The sequence below is a fragment of the Zootoca vivipara genome, chromosome Z1 (genome assembly GCF_965207765.1).
Source record: "Zootoca vivipara chromosome Z1, rZooViv2.hap1.1, whole genome shotgun sequence".
Lineage (NCBI taxonomy): Eukaryota > Metazoa > Chordata > Lepidosauria > Squamata > Lacertidae > Zootoca > Zootoca vivipara.
This window is the reverse complement of record NC_142583.1, coordinates 3,805,295-3,822,245: the sequence shown is the minus strand read 5'-3', so window position 1 is coordinate 3,822,245 and position 16,951 is coordinate 3,805,295.

The following is a 16,951-nucleotide window of genomic DNA, read 5'->3' as shown; positions in this document are numbered from 1 at the left end:
GATGATGATAATAATAAGAATTAACCTCACCCAATTGACTGGGTTGCAGAAGTTCAATAATCTCTCTCTATCTCTCTGTATATACACACACACACACACACACACACACACACACACACACACACACATATATATATATATATATGTTGCAAAGCAACTGCAGAATATTTTTCAGCAGAGGAATGGCTGTTTAACCCTTTCCCTTCACATGATTTGTCCACCAAAAAAAGCAACTCAACAAGCTGCCTTCCTCGCAAAAAGACCCCTCATTTTTCCCCTATAGGGGCTCCTCATTTACTTGATTCCATGTATGAATTGCTTCCCATAAAGTATCCAAAAGCAATTTCACAGTAAAAACACCATCAACAATAAAGACAATTACAAACAATTCCATATATGATGTAAAACGAATTGCATATTTACATTAAAAAAAATCCATATATAAAATATCATTAAGACAAGTTCATATGTTAAAACAATTATAAATCTAGATGCAGATGAAGGCTGATTTTAGGGTTTTTTGTTTGTTTGTTTGTTTGTTTGTTTGTTTGTTCAGGGGACCATTCATGACTCCCACCTTTCAATGGGAAGGTTGGGAGGAGAGGAAGAGGATGGAAGGGAAGAAAAATGGAAATGCTTAATGGACAGATATACGGAAATGGGGGAGAAAGCCATCTACAAATGATCTATTCTGAGCTGTGTTAATTGAGGCAAGGCTGGAGAGATCCAGGTGGGACGAGGCACACATCTGAATGCTCATGTGTCCAGCACTCCGGCATTCAACACACAACTCTGAGAAGATTGAAATCTTTTGCTGAAGTCAGTACATGCGTCCATTTCAAAGACGCGTTTATCCTTAACCTCATGCTCCATAGAGGAGTAAGAACAGATTGTAACTCAAAATGAAAGTGACAGAGCATGTGGATGATGCTTTCAGACAGCAATGTTACAGTATTAATGGGCAGCAGATTATATAGCAAACATACTGTGATGTTGTGAGTAAACAAGATCCCTTCCCCCCAAATCTCGAGGGTGAGCATGACAGTTTGCCACAGTACTCACACGAAAGAGAAAAATATGGGAGGAAGAGGAACATATATGATCTTAAACTTAAAGCCTAATGGAACACAAAGTTAGGGATCAAAGTTCTGTGCCTTCTGCAAGACTTAAGGCAACAGAAATCTCTCACACATCCCTTTGGTCTGTGTCCAGAGAGGCACAGGCTGATCTTTGAGGTTGCTGAGGAGTAACGAGGGAGGGAGTTAACCAACCATTGAAAATTTAGGGTTTAAGTACCAATGTTACCTTACAGAGGGGTGAGGGCTCTTCCTAGAAGAGTGAGTGTTATAGTACCTTTATTCCATTGTACCATTGTTTATTCCCTACAAGCTCCTTTCTGTTTACTGTTCTATTTACCTTGCCCTAGCTGAAAGGACCGTACCAGGGTCGAGATAGTTCACTGAGGGTTTGTATCAAGCTCAAGCTGTGCCGACAGATTGGGAGGGGCGAGGGGAGAGAGAGAGAGAGAGAGAGAGGTGGAATGGGAGACAGAAAGTGAGGGTTATGCAATGCTACAGTCTGCCCACTTTGGGTTCTCTGGTCTTGCCCACTGTTGGCATGCAATACACAACAGATTAACCCAGGGGGTCATGCAACCTGTTGTATGGTTCTATTTTTGTTATAGGCATTAGACACACAAAATGCAACTTATTTGCATTGCAAGTTGTAAGGAGATTGGGAAAAATAGAGGGTCTATATCTATTTGCTATTTCTGAGATAATTCTGAGATCATGGGTTGAAGGATTGTCTCTACCTGTATGAATCTGACCTGACTAAGTTGAAGGTCCTAGTTGCAGGTCCACTTTTAATACCAGTCAGATTGGCAGGCACAAGGGATGCGGGCTTTACAGTGGTGGCCCCATGCCTCTCTCCCAAGGGACACGTGCATAGTCGCATCAGTACGGGCTTTTGAATGGACTCTGCAAACCAACATATTTTGGTTCACTTTTAGTTGAGAAGTCTCACCAAGTTAAGGAAAGACAGTGTTGTTGGTTCAAAATGGTTTTAAATTGTTCTAATGCAGTTATGTGTTGTTAGCTTATGCATTGTTTTAGTCTATGGTTTTAAATTATCATTATTTATTGGATGTGATGTTGTATTTTAAGTTCATATAGGCTGCCTTGCATGGGATTTTGCCTAAAAAGGTGATTTACAAATATCTTAAAGAAATAAAGGAAAATTTAATAGGCAGTAACAAACAGCAATAGAATTGTTACATAGTCGCTAAGAAAATGACTACAATTGTGGTTGGTTTCTATTCCTTATATGAGTTTGGTATGCAATGTTTGATAGCAACAGGAGTGTCATTTTGTTGGACTTTTTAAGAGGGAATGAAACATGTTCAGCTAGTAGAATTCTTTTAAACAAAGACCAAAAAAATGAAGGACATGCAAACTGTAGACCTGTCTGAGTTCCACAAAAACATGAGTTGGTCAGAGGATCCTAATTATTCCAAAAGCCAGCTAGCAGCTGTCTGACCATTGGATATGGTGATTTGCATGGTTAACAATTGGATGTCTATCTGGTATCTGAATGGCCTGCAAAAACTGTTTGTCGGGAGACTATTCATAATGGCACAGTCAAAAGTCTTCTGAAAGGCATATGCGTTTCCATTTCTGTTCTTCGCCCTTCCAAAATTGGCAATTTATTACATCAAAAATAGCAGTCAGCCTAGAAAAGGACAAAATTGACACAGTTCCCTTTTGATCTTTTCGTTCTGAATAGGCATTCACCAATGAACTTCCCAATGAATATTCATTGAATGCAAAAGAAGCCGCTCAGCATTTTTAAAGTATACTTTAAATATTTTCTGTAATGGCAGGAAGCACCATTATTGAAGCAGTATCAAGGTAGTTTGAAAATATTTCGGAAAAGCACAGTAAACTCTTACTTTTCAAAGCAAACTCTTCCTACATTTGCTTTCATATGTAAGTTTACAATGGGACCATGTTTTCTCAAATTTCTGTCTTTGAGTAGATTTGTTAGATGATTCTGAAGATTTATTAGTCATCCTTCCTTCATTGCTGTCATGTTGAGCTCTGGATGGGAAACAAGTAAAAGCCAGCAGATCACAACTGTGTTACACAGTTGATATTTTCAATATCTCAATACCCGCCACCCCATGGTATTGCGTTAATAAAACAGAAAATGGCATTCTTTTTGCATCAAGTTGAATCCAGAATACTCACTTGCAATTACTCTTCAGTTCCTTCCTACTTATTTCAGAGCTCTCTACATACCTGCCAAGTTCCGGCCTGAGAAATAAGGGACTGGACCGGAAGTAGCAGACCGGAAGTAGCGCTGCCGCCATTTTGGAACTGGGCGGAGCATGCTCAGAAGCGACTTTTGATGCTGCTCTGCCCTGTTCCAAAATGGCCACCGCACCAGAAGTCGCGCTGCAGCCATTTTGGAACTGGGCAAAGCAGCATCAAAAGTCGCTTCTGAGCATGCTCTGCCCAGTTCCAAAATGGCCACCGCGCCAGAATAAACCGGGGAAAAACAAAAAAAATCCGTTTTTTTGGCTGGGGGCAGCTGGAAAAATGGGGGTTTCCCGGGGAATACGGGAGACTTGGCAGCTATGGCTCTCTAGTGAAGTGTAAATAGCATACGTTTGTGAAAGCATATTGGTAAAGATAAAAGAAATGATAAATGTAATTACTCATATTAAGTGGGACTTAAAGCTGTTACTGTTTAGGACTCCGTTATTCAAGAAATGTAGCTTACCATGAATTGATCATATATACACATTTAAAATAGCAAGGATTTGCTATGCTAAAATATGGAGAACAGCATCTGTTCCTACTGCGGATGACTGAAAGAATGAAATAGATAATCATACTGACATGCCAAATTTGACCCGTTATACAAGGGTAAAGACAGAATCAGAAGAGAGCTTTGTTAGTGTGAAATGCCTTCACTGACAATGGACAGAAAAAGTTGCTTCTTTCTACAGATATACTATTGTAAATTTGCACACATAAAACACAAATAGGACCATGCACATAATAATAATAATAATAATAATAATAATAATAATAATAATAATAATAAATTATTTATACCCCACCCATCTGGCAGGCCCCCCCCGCCACTCTGTGACATTAAAATATCACAGATTAAAAAGGGTACAGCTCAGTCTGAAGCTTTCCAGATGAAACAGACTTCTCATGAGAAAGATTGCTACAAAGCAATATGCAGGCGGCAACAGTACTGTATATCTATCTGTAGACCAGGGAAGTGGTAGACTTGTATGTGTTTGTGTGTGATGTGCATAGCTGTCAACTTTCGGATTTGAAAATAAGGGATCAGCAATAGCCTCACCCGTCCCGGGGACAGTCTACCGGATAGCTAACAATCCAGGATAGCAGCGGGAAATGGTGCTGGAATAAGGGAATTTCCAGCAAAAAAGGGAAGGCTGACAGCTGTGGCTTGGAATAAGGGAGTTTCCCGCAAAAAAAGGGGAGGGTTGACAGCTATGGATGTGTTGCTATGTGTGTCTGCCTATCAAGTGTTCCTGTCCATGTTGTAATATGTTGCTGTATGTATAAGAATTTAATTATTGTGTCCTTGTTTTATTCCTTTCCTTTTTTGTTTCCAAGAAAGAAAGAAAGAAAGAAAGAAAGAAAGAAAGAAAGAAAGAAAGAAAGAAAGAAAGAAAGAAAGAAAGAAAATTCCTTACATCTTTCCGTTGGAACAACTTTGGCATTTTAGTGTGTTATTTCACCAAAAGGCTTAGGCGGGAAATGATGTTTGTTTAACAGTGAGATGCATTTTAAACAAGCATTCCTGTACACACATATTAATTTTGTACCTTAAATTTCTTAACCAGCTAGAAAGCTAGCAATTTACCTTAAAGCACCCAGTTTTGATTTTCACAGGTTGAATACTCTTTGGTGGTCTAAAAACCCCTGAAGCATGTAAACATTACAATGTTATTTTTACAGTAATAGCAGATCATGGATCAAGCCAGTAACAATTTCATAATCTCTCTCTAATCCTTTTTCAACTACACTTTTTGTTTGGTTAAGGCCTATCTGGCAGGGTTATGAGGTAAAGGTCCATATGTATTCATTTATAGGCAGGGTCAGCAACAATATCCAGAACATTTAGTTAATCAGACATTTAAAGAAACTGGAGTATTATTGCACAAAATGTCACTTATTTATGACTACTATGGATAGATCATACTATCAATAACTGAGATTTAGAAAAACTTTAGATCTGCTTTACACCAGTCCATAATTAGTACCTTGAACAGAGACTCCAGAAGGTGAGGAATTAAAGTACAATCTTTGAACAAGTTAAATACTACAATACACCCCCCCTCACCATGCCAACATGCTAGCAATTCGATAAGAAGCAATGTAAGAAGCTGTGGTCTCTGCATTATATTAAAATTGGTCATTTCAAAAGGTTAAGAAAAGTATCCATTTTTCAATGAATTTATTAGTCTGTGTCTCACTAAAGCTTCTTTATAAATAAGTGTTTTTATATGAAAGCAATATTCTGTTTTTCCCCTCCCTTTTAGTAGCTGTATATATATTTTGCTGTAAATTTAATTTAATTCTAAGTCATAATGGTATCTTTTAAGCAGCATAAAACATTTTAGGGTCATGTAGAATTATGTATCCTGTCATTTTATTAATTATTCCTCGTATTTCTTCCCAGTATGAATGTATGGCCAGCATACATTCTGAAAGAAATCAGGATATGGTGCTCAGCATTTGCAGCAACTCTGTGGTACCCTACTCCTTCAAGCCCTGGACAGCATTACAAAACTCCTATTCAGGACTCCAGCCAGATAGAAATGGAGGGAAACTGTGGATCTGTACAAGTGGCCATGTTGCACAAACAGCCTCACACAGGTATAGTACAAAGAATGTCGTGATGACCCTTGCCATCTCAGAAAACCTACAGCAGGCATGGGGAACCTGCAGCTCTCCAGATGTTGCTATATTTCAGCTCCGCTCACCCTAGACCACTGGCCATGCTGGCTGAGGTTGATGAAGGTCATCCTTGTTACACACACTTCAGTTTCAGGAATGCTAAGGGACCCAGGTGGCGCTGTGGGTTAAACCACAGAGTCTAGGGCTTGCTGATCAGAAGGTTGGCGGTTCAAATCCCTACGATGGGGTGAGCTCCCATTGCTCGGTCTGAGCTCCTGCCCACCTAGCAGTTGGAAAGCACATAAAAGTGCAAGTACTGTAGATAAATAGGGACCGCTCCGGCGGGAAGGTAAACGCCGTTTCCGTGTGCTGCTCTGGTTCGCCAGAAGCAGCTTTGTCATGCTGGCCCCATGACCCGGAAGCTGTCTGCGGACAAACGCTGGCTCCCTCGGCCTATAGAGCGAGATGAGCACCGCAACCCCAGAGTCGGACACGACTGGACCTGATGGTCAGGGGACCCTTTACCTTTACCTTTAGAGCATCGTCCCCTAGAAGGAAACTTACAAGAGGCAGTGGTGTCTTTGTGATACGTGATTTCATTTACATATAAATATATATTGGCTGAGCATAAGATGGAAGGGCTCATCACATTAACTCTCCAACAGATACAGTTCCTCTGTTTCCAGAGGAAACAGGTTTCCAGGGGAGCTGTTCTGGATAGCACTGGATTCTCATAAGACAGCAAAACTAGGCCTATATGTGGTTCCAGCTCCAGATACCACTTCTTCCAGAATCAGACGTCTCTTTAAAGGAGGGTCATTGATCACACTGTCAGAATCCTAAAGGTAATATCCCACTTCTGCTTGTTCCAGTAATCCTCTCCTGACCATACTCTCACAACTAAAAATCACAGGGCTCAGATGACATCAAGACTAAACCCCCCACAGGAACAACAGTATTATTATGAAAACAAGTAAAGTACCTCTTTACTGGCAGGAAGCAAGGATGGTCCTGATGCCATGATGATAAATGATATCTAAATCTAGAAAGGTCCTCAGTGCCATACAAGCCAATCATCTCTGCCAAGATAATTCTATGCGGTCCTTGCAGAAAGACGAAATATCATTATAATCAATTGTCATGAGTTATGCGAAGGTGCCACCTTAAATTATGAAGAACTAGAGATGTGCCAAGAGTCTTGACCAGGCACCCCCAAACTGCAGCCCTCCAGATGTTTTGGCCTACACCTCCCACGCTCATTAGCTAACAGGACCAGTGGTCGGGGAAGATGGGAATTGTAGTCCAAAACATCTGGAGGGCCGAAGTTTGGGGATGCCTGGTCTTGACAATAATTGTAGTGGATATGGAGAAGGTTTTTGATCATATAGAATGGATAACAGAGACAAAATCATGATTCATTCACACACACACACACACACACACACACACACACACACACAATATGTGCATAGCTGCCAAGTTTTCCCTTTTCTCGTGAGGAAGCCTATTCAGCATAAGGGAATTTCCCTTAAAAAAAGGGAGAACTTGGCAGCTATGACAATGTGTCTCTCCTACACGCATGTACTAACAAATATGCAGGTTTTGGGTAAGTTATGACCTCTGTAGCTATCCACAGACTTGTACATTAACTTATATCCAACAATGGCTTTGTACTTAGTTGAAAGTACAAGGTTTGGCATCCTGTTTTTGCCAATTCCCACCACCTCCACCTACTGTAGTCCCCTACAGCATATCACATATTGTTCCAGAGAGTCTATTGAGTCCTAGTAATTTGGAGAACACAAGAGACTGCAGTGGGTAAAGAGAATTGGCAAAAACTATGTGTCCCACCTTGCACAACCACCAGCTAGATGCAACCCACCAGAAAAACCCGATGGAAAGTTCTCCTGTGTAAGAATTGTTGAAATGAATGGAAGTTGTGCAAGAACACTATTTAGATCCTGTAAGTACCGGTAACTATTCCTGGCATATAAGTGCAAGTTAGACTTTATGTAAGAGATGTGGAGATTTTATGAGAAAGAAGCTGTAAAAGGCTGCCTGTTAAAACAAGAGGAAGTGTGTGTGTGCGCGCGCACACTTAACCCTATATCCTCTTGTTACTCAAAAACCCAAGCTGATTTTTCTACTACAGTGCAAATTTAAGGGGTCACACACCCCGTGGTCAAGAAAGCAGCTGGAGTGGGGCCGAGGAGGAAAATAGCAAAGAGGGACAGGAAGCAATCAGAAGCAGACTAGCAGTGCAGCTCCTCCCCAACCAGGGCCGGTGCTAGGATTTTTGTGCCCTAGGCAAGATCACCTTCTGGCGCCCCCCCAGGTGTCTGCCTCCTCCCTGCAGGCCTGGCCCAGCCTTCACCCCCTTCCCTTCCCAGCGCCCCTCCCACTTACCTGCGATGTTGACGGCTGGGTTGCGCTGGCCGCCCTCGGGCTTCAGCCACGGATCCCCGGGTGCAACAGCAGCTGCTCCCGCTTGCCCGAGAAGTAGAGTGCAGCTCCGGCACCTGGAGCCAAAGGCCAGGCTCTCGCCCCATGTGTCCTCCACATGCTGCTGCCCTCGGCGCTCCGGGCACGCCTGGGCTGCACCGGCACTGCTGCTGCTGCCCGCTCTGGACGCGGGTAGGTAGTGTTGGGGCGTAGTGGCCGCGTGGCACAGCGAGTCCTGCGAAGTGCCCCCTCCATTTTGGCGCCCTAGGCAACTGCCTGGTGTCGTGCCAGTGCCCCCTCCATTTTGGCGCCCTAGGCAACTGCCTAGTTCGCCTTAATGGACGCGCCGGCCCTGTCCCCCAACAGCTGCTTTTCTGCTCCCGGTTGCAGCCTCAAATGCTGCCTTCAAAAGAATAAATAATAAAACCTCTTGAAGGCATTCAGTGTGTTTCTTCTGTAATGTCTAGCTTGACCCTTATGCAGTCAATTATCCTGGTAGACTTCCTGGTGTCCAACAAGTGTTGTTTCCATTTCTGCTGTTTAAAATAATTTCAACTGAATCATATTTAGCCCCATTTGTTTTTAAAGGTGTAACTGGATTGTGGTGAAAAAAGTAAGTGTGACGGCAGTTCCAAGATTTCTGTTCATTTCTCCAAACTGGAACTGCACCCACAATCTCATCAACACTTTGTGTGCTAATGGCAAAGAGGTGTGGATCTCTAAGGTCACTTATCAATAGTGTTTTGCTATATAAATGCTAAGCATTAAGGATTCTTCACGATAATGCCATCATTTCTTCAGCTGCAATGTATAGATTTATAAAGATAAAACGATAACATTTCACATCACCTCAGTTATGCCAGCATTAGATTTAAAACCCAGATAATAAAACTGATTTAAACTGCTGCACCTTCTGTAAGCTTCCTATATTAAAAAAAGCTTTGATCTTGAAGATTAAAGGCACTATGGCATTTTATAAACACAGCACCTAAATATGGGGCATGATCCAAAGTTAAGCAATTGAAAATCCCTTTGATTTCACTGAGAGAATTAAGCAGATGTTTAAATCCATCTAATTTAAGTAATTATAAAAAGGGCTAGATGCCAAAGGAAATAGCAATTTTGGCACATTGTCCAAAACAGATTATATTTAGATTATGAGGCCAAACATAGTTACTTGGAAGTAAGATTAAAATCATTAAAATCAATAGGGCTTACTTCCAAAAATATGTGCCAGGCTTTTCTCAGCTTGCCATAAATCTGATGAATGGATTTCACTTGTAATATACTATTAAGAATTTTTTTGAAAAATATCCACAATCTGTTGTTTAAAATATCTACTTTTGGTATAGAGCAATGCAATTTTATCCATTATTTGTTAATTTTGGAATGCAGTAATATTAAATTAATAAAGCAGTTTTTCTTTCAAAGGTGAGCATAATGATTTAAGTCACAGTATTCAAAGACTATTCATTTGAGAACATAACTTCAAATAGGCGCACACACTTCAAATACTGTATTAAGTTCCCCCCAAAGCAGCATATAAACTTTCTAGTGAGAATGGACTAGTACCCTTGTTAGTTGGGCTGCAGATGGAGCTGAAGAAGAGAGGGGCTACAGCACGTTCAGTGGAAGAGGACTTGCTTCCCAATTTCTGCTTCTTTAGTGACAAGGATTTCCAGCAGCAAGACTGATAGAGAGAGAGAGACCTCCCCATGAGAGCTGGAAGAGCCACTGGCAACAGTGAGAGCAAAACTGCTAGGCTAGGACTCAACGGTATGACTCATCTATGAACTTGAAATGAATGGGAGCCGTGCAGGAAAGCTACCAATGGCTTTTTGATATCTGCTGGGATTAAGTTTTTAAAAGCCTTTGATGCAATGACACTTTTTTCATACTTGGCCATTTTTAATTGACTTGCCGCAGCACTGGATAATTGACAGCTTGAAATAGAATCGGATTTTTGACATCGCTTTGGGAGCATTCCCGAGGAGCAGAGTACATCTAAATAATATTTGATGGCAAAATGTGATATTTGACTTCTAGCACCTGATATTCAGAATCTGATCTGATATTTTCATAAGCAGTCTGAAGCTGTGGTCTGAAAAATAGAGTGGGATAAGCTGGCTGAAGCCAAGAGATCTCAATCAAGTCCAGACTTGGGAAAACTTTGTCCACTACTCTGAGTTCTGTTGAAGGAAGGTAATATATAAATATAATGAAGAAAAAGATTTTTACAAAATCCACTGTTTGAGCAGTCAATGACTGATACTCATCATCTTATAAAAACATCTATTATCTGCATTTGGGAGTGCATATCTTCTAAAAAGAGGTGTGCCAGGGCTCAGCCTACCTGGAAAATATACTTTGTGAACTGGTTACCCTATCCCCTAATCCCCTAGGTCTATAAGGACTGACTGCAGTTGCTCAGAGCATCAAAATGGATCCACTCTTCATTATTAACAATGCTCCTGAAGAGATTTTTAAAGTTGAGTCTTGGTGCCCCCTCATAGTTGGTATTCTTCTATGTTTGATAGTTACCTCATAGTTGGTATTCTTCTATGTTTGATAGTTACATTTAAAATCAAAACTGATTCAAAACCAAAATTATTTAATACTATTAAAATTATCTAATGGATGCTTAAATGTTGGTTTTCTGTGTATCAGTCAAGCACACTTGCATCTCACCCTCCTTTCCATGAGTCTCAATGGGGCCTTAACAGGAATTACTCCTCACAAGAATGCCTGAGGGGTCCCTATGCAAAAGTCTCCTCTGATGGGCCCTGTCCTCTTCTGCTCAGGTGGCAGCAGTGCTCTAAGCAGTGCCTAGTGATCAGGTCTCACCACCATTTTTACTCTCCACAATGCCTTAGAGCAGCACTATGCCATGAAAGCGGAATAAAAATGACAGCTGGACCACCAGCCACCAGGTGCTGCTTGGAACACTTGGTTGGCTGGCTTGGGGGGGGGCAGGAGAGGATATATTGTTTATTAATATCCTCCCTAACTTGCGCTAGCAAGTTCCTTTACTTAGCAGAGTTACATTCCCCTTTTTACATGCACAGCAGATAGCTGGTTGCAGGCTCGTGTGAGCCTCTCACTATTATACAATTCAGTCTGTCTTCAGATTGAATTGTACGTTCCTGGCAAGTTCCCTTGAATCCCTCTTAATCTTAATCAAAGTTAATAAAAAGAAGTTTACTTACACCAGTTCACAGTTGGATTCCTGAAGGCAGACTTAGTTACAAATATGTACATGTGGATCTACCCCATATGGGGGAATAATCCCAGTGCTTCTGCTAGCTGATAGCTAGGAAAGCAGTCCTAGCTAAAAGCTGGTCAAACGAAGAAGGAAGTCAAAAAGAGGGAGGTGTGCTGCGTGACTCATCCCTTTGTTACCTGGACAGGTTAGGTCACTCCCACCTTCTATCACATGCAAAAGGAAGGGTGCTCCAGCCAGGAGGAACAGGAAGTTTCAACTGGCTGGACCAAACATTCCCTTGCATGTCTTCTCTAGCATTACAAGGAATGTTGTACTTGACTGCCTCTCATGGATCACATCCCACAGCTTAAAGGGGAAGGCCATGGCAGGCATCTGTGCTGGGCCTTGCTACGTACGATGGTGTGTTCTGGTAGGTGCCCAAGGTTGCCAAGTGATGATACTGGGCTTGCATTTGCCAGTCAAAGAATGGACTTATTTCTCATGTGAAAAGACATCAAATAAGTAAGGCTGCAAATGGTACACCTGCCCATTGTTAGACCAAAGAAGAGACAGGTATCCTACTTTGGTTTGAAGGACGCTGGCAAGAAACAGAGTTCAAAAGCAGATCAGTTGGGGCCTACTGTATAAAACAATGCTCTTTGTACCTTATATTTGAAGAGACAAAGCTGAGCAATTCAAAGTATCAGATTGATGAAGGGATTTTTATTGAATCACTGAAGCTTCACAGCCACAACAATGAGACCCTGGGAAGCTAACGGAAGAGAAAACAAGATTACACAAGTCCAACAATTCCAAATGAAATCAGCAGCCTAATGAGCCAGAAGTTATCCACGCTATTGTAAAGGAAATTAATTGCAGTTCACAATACCATTCTGTCATCGCTGATGGAACTCGGGATTACTTAGATGTGGCCCGGGTATGGAAGGACTCGCCTTCCCCATGTCAGCCTTGGCACACAGCCATGTGAAGCCTTGGCACACATCCATTATGCCCTATCAGCTCCTGGGAGTTGGGTGCAAAAAGCTATTATTACCCTTGATCATTTCCCCCCACTGCCTATTACAGCAGCGTAATGATTATTATTTTTTAAAAGGCAAAGTATTTTTTAATGGTGTTCCTTGAGTTGCATATATTTCTGAATAGTGGAAGATTCACCAGGCATTATCCAACCATTATCCAGTGGTGGTTCTTATCACTTGCAAAGAATTAAAATTTGAAAACAGGGACACAGATCTGACTGTAAATATATTTTGATTCTATGTTCCTTTGTGGCTAGCAGCACACGCACACACACACACACCCCGAATAAAGTCTGAAACACTTTTGCATGCAGAGAGGGGCTGGAGCAAGAGTTCGATAGTGAGAGCACTGTGCCCAGTAAGCTTTATCAAAGTGAAGTTAATGAGGCACAAAAACGATTCCACTGTGTCTATTACAAAACAAGCAGAAGAAATTGTCTAAACATTGGCCTTGGATCCCATAACACTTCAGTAGCCCGAGTGCTTCCCTTCCTATTGTGCTACTGGAAGAGGCAGCCAATTGGCACTGAAAGAATGTTTCAGAGGCAGCACTTCAAAGCCATCCGGGTGCCCTTTGTACAGCTGGATAACTGATTTTTTTTCCGTGCAGCTTGAAATGAAATATCCAAAACTAGAAGGAATTTGCTTCATGCTGGTATGAGGAAGGAATTCGCCAGCTGTAACTTGAAGGCAGAGAGGCCTGTGGGACTTAAGAAATCTCCTTTCCTCTAAAGGCTGAGCTTCTCTTGTCACAGGTCAAACTTGCCCAACCTGGTGCCCGCCCCCCAAGGCTGGCTGGGGCTGATAGAAGCTGTAGGCCAAAAGATCTGGAGAGCAACAGGTTGGGGGAGGCTGTCGTGGATGACTGTGAAGAGGCGTTGTCCTAGCTGTCGGGGGCATTGCGTAGCATTTTGATATGGGGTAATGGAGTTCCTACTGCCCTGATCTGCAGCCTCCTTGGCGACTGTCACTCCTGAGTGGGAGCAGCGCATAGGAACAGAAAAATGCATAAGGAACAATGCCAGTACAGTCAAAACAAAGCAATCCAAAGATGCTGAGATCCTTTCCTGATCTTTGTGAAGTGTGTGTGTGTGTCTGTGTGTGTGTCTGTGCAAACTGTGCACCTGGTCCTTCAGGGGCACAGTTACCCCATTCAGGACCAGGGAGTCCTCCACACCTGCCCGCCTCCTGTCCCCCACAAACAGTACTTCTGTCTTGTCAGGATTCAATCTCAATCTGAAGTAGGTCTTATGTAGCTGGTAGTGGCGCCCACCCTATGGAACACCCTCCCATCAGATGTCAAAGAAATAAACAACTATCTGACATTTAGAAGACATCTGAAGGCAGCCCTGTTTACGGAAGTTTTTAATGACTGGTGTTTTAATGTATTTTTAATCTTTTGTTGGAAGCCGCCCAGAGTGGCTGGGGAAACCCAGCCAGATGGGTGGGGAATAAATAAATTATTATTATTATGTGTCAGGGGCTGGATCTAAATGACTCAACCACATGGGTCTCTATATGGGCGTGGCAAGGATTTTTGTTGAGGGGCAGGCCTTTTGTTAGGGGGGACAGAACCTCAGATTGCTATGTATTTTTATTGATTGTGGGGGGCAGCTGCCCCCTCTGTCCCCCCCCGACTACACCCATGGTCTCTTCCAAATAATTGGCAATTTGTCAGAAAGGGTGCCCACCCCCACCCCACCCCCGCTCGCACAGTGGCATCATTCAGGCACAGCCCACAGCTGTGGACACCTTGTGGAAAAGCCACTTCCAGGAAGCTAACCAAGGAATCAGGATTGGGTTAAATAACAGGTCATGTCAGATCTACAGTAATAAAGCCTTCTGTGGACTAGGAAAAGAAACTGAAAATTAATCACAATTTTTGTCTTAGATAAAAAATCCTACCTATAGTGCAGAGGGCTCCTTCTTCTCATTAAGAAATAAATATGATACCTGAAGCAATTCTTGGGAAAGTCTAAGGTTTTGGAATCAGTGACACCACTGTCAGTAGCAAGGGGACAAGATGGGACAGTGGTTGTTTTCAATGGTTTCAGAGTCAAGAGAATCTACATGTGCCCTCTTGTGTCCGTTTAGGAAGGTACAAGCATTATGAACTTGAAAGTCTTAATTCACATTTGGTCCATCAAAAAAACCCCAAATGTCACAATTAATACTTATATTACTTATATTAAAGGTAAAGGTAAAGGGACCCCTGACCATTAGGTCCAGTCGTGACCGACTCTGGGGTTGCAGCTGCTGCTTGCCTTCTATCACTGTGCCATACAGAGCGTGCTCACGTACAGTTTATGTGTGTGGTACGGAAGCTGTACTTCTCAGGACAGAGCAGGGCTGTGTAGAATTATTAAAACAGCAGAGAGCATTATTGGCTGCTCACTCTCCACCTTAGAACAAATCTACACCACCAGGTGCCATAGAAAAGCACTAGACATATCAAGAGATCCAACGCACCCTGGTCACCATTTCTTTCAGCTCCTGCCATCGGGACGGAGATATAGAACTATGCAGGCAAGAATGAGCCGTCTCAGGAACAGTTTCTTCTCTAGAGCGATTTTGGCCTTAAATGGAAAGCCTGGACTTTGAAGTCATCTTATTTTATTTGTTATTTGTATTATATTTACTGTTTTTAATTAGGTTTTGTAATTTTGGATTATGCGGAATGCTTTATCTGAGTGGATGTAGCAACTGAGTAATTTCGTTGTTCCCGCAAGGGGACAATGACAATAAACATATCTTATCTTATCTTATTGGCTGAGGGAGCAGGCGTACAGCTTCCAGGTCATGTGGCCAGCATGACAAAGCCGCTTCTGGTGAACCAGAACAGCACATGGAAACGCCGTTTACCTTCCTGCTGTAGCGGTCCCTATTTATCTACTTGCACTTTGATGTGCTTTCGAACTGCTAGGTTGGCAGGAGCTGGGACCGAGCAACAGGAGCTCACCCCATCGCGGGGAGTCGAACCACCGACCTTCTGAGCGGCAAGCCCTAGGCTCTGTGGTTTAACCCACAGTGCCACCCGCATCCCTAATACTTACATTAGGACCAACCAAAATGTTTCAAAAGTGCAAGTTTTTGAGTTCTCCAGAACAGTCTACTAGGCAAAAATTTGCACAAAACAAGTGTTTCTCAAAAGTCTCATCTTCTTCTGGGTTAAAATCCAGGGCTGCTGGATGTCCTTATTATTATTGGAGAAATGTCGGAGGCTATGTGAGTGTGACGTGGCAACATATATTTTTGGAGCAGCTTTCCGAAGAATGGGCAAGCGTCATCTTGCAATATTACATGCAGTCATTGTGTCTTCTCTTTACTGGTAGTCAGTTAGTGAGCTCTCCCAATCTTTGGCTAAAGCTCTGATCACCTCAAATTTATTCCCCACCCACCCCAAAAAAGAGTTCCTCCCCCACAACAAAGTCATCCCCCTCTTGCAGCCTTGCAGCAAAATAGCATTGTCCTCCTGCCTCTGGTTGCATTTAAAGGTCTCTAGGCAGCTTAAGACTTCTGCCAAACGTTCAGCAAGATTTCTCCATAATGGGTTAGTGAGAGAGGAGAGGGGAAGGAAACCCATCGTTTACAAATCACGTACGTAGTTTTACTTGCAGCTGCACTCATTTTTGAGGGGGAAAACATTTCCCCTTTACTAAAAGGGCTTTTAAAAACTGCTTGACAACTTTTCTTAAAAGAACTGTCAGTGAAATTCTCCTACCTGTGACAGTTTCAAAACTCCCATTTATTTTAAAGAGAGAGTTTTTTATTTGGGGTGTTATATACAGATATCAAATGCATTGATTTCAGTGGAAATTCCTATATAAGAATGCCCATATAGTTAAGCCAAATGGGTCAAACACCATTCTACCACTATAAAGTCTAGATGTTTAGAATGCTAATAAAACTGAGAAGATTTATCCCATCTGGTTCCCCCCTTTTTCTTCCTTTTTAACCTCCCAAAATGAAGTGACTGTTAAAACAGAGCTTTGTGTCTCTGTGTGAATAGCTGCATTTGAATTTATCCATCAATAGCAGTCTCACAGCCAGTGTTGCTCAGGAATTCTGAAAAACCAAAAAAATCAGTTTAGTCTTCTATCCATTAAGTGGTGGGGGTGGACCATCCAAATCGGTCCCACCTCCCTGCAGAGGGGAAGGGTTGCGGAGAAGTCCAGTTGCACCAGAAAGTGATCTGACCATGGCACTTCGTTAGTTTCGCTTTTACTTAGTGTCAGATCACCAACATCCATAGAGGTAAACACCAGGTCCAAGGCATGTCCGCGGCTATGAGTTGGGCCAGACTTATTCAGGGACAGCCCCAT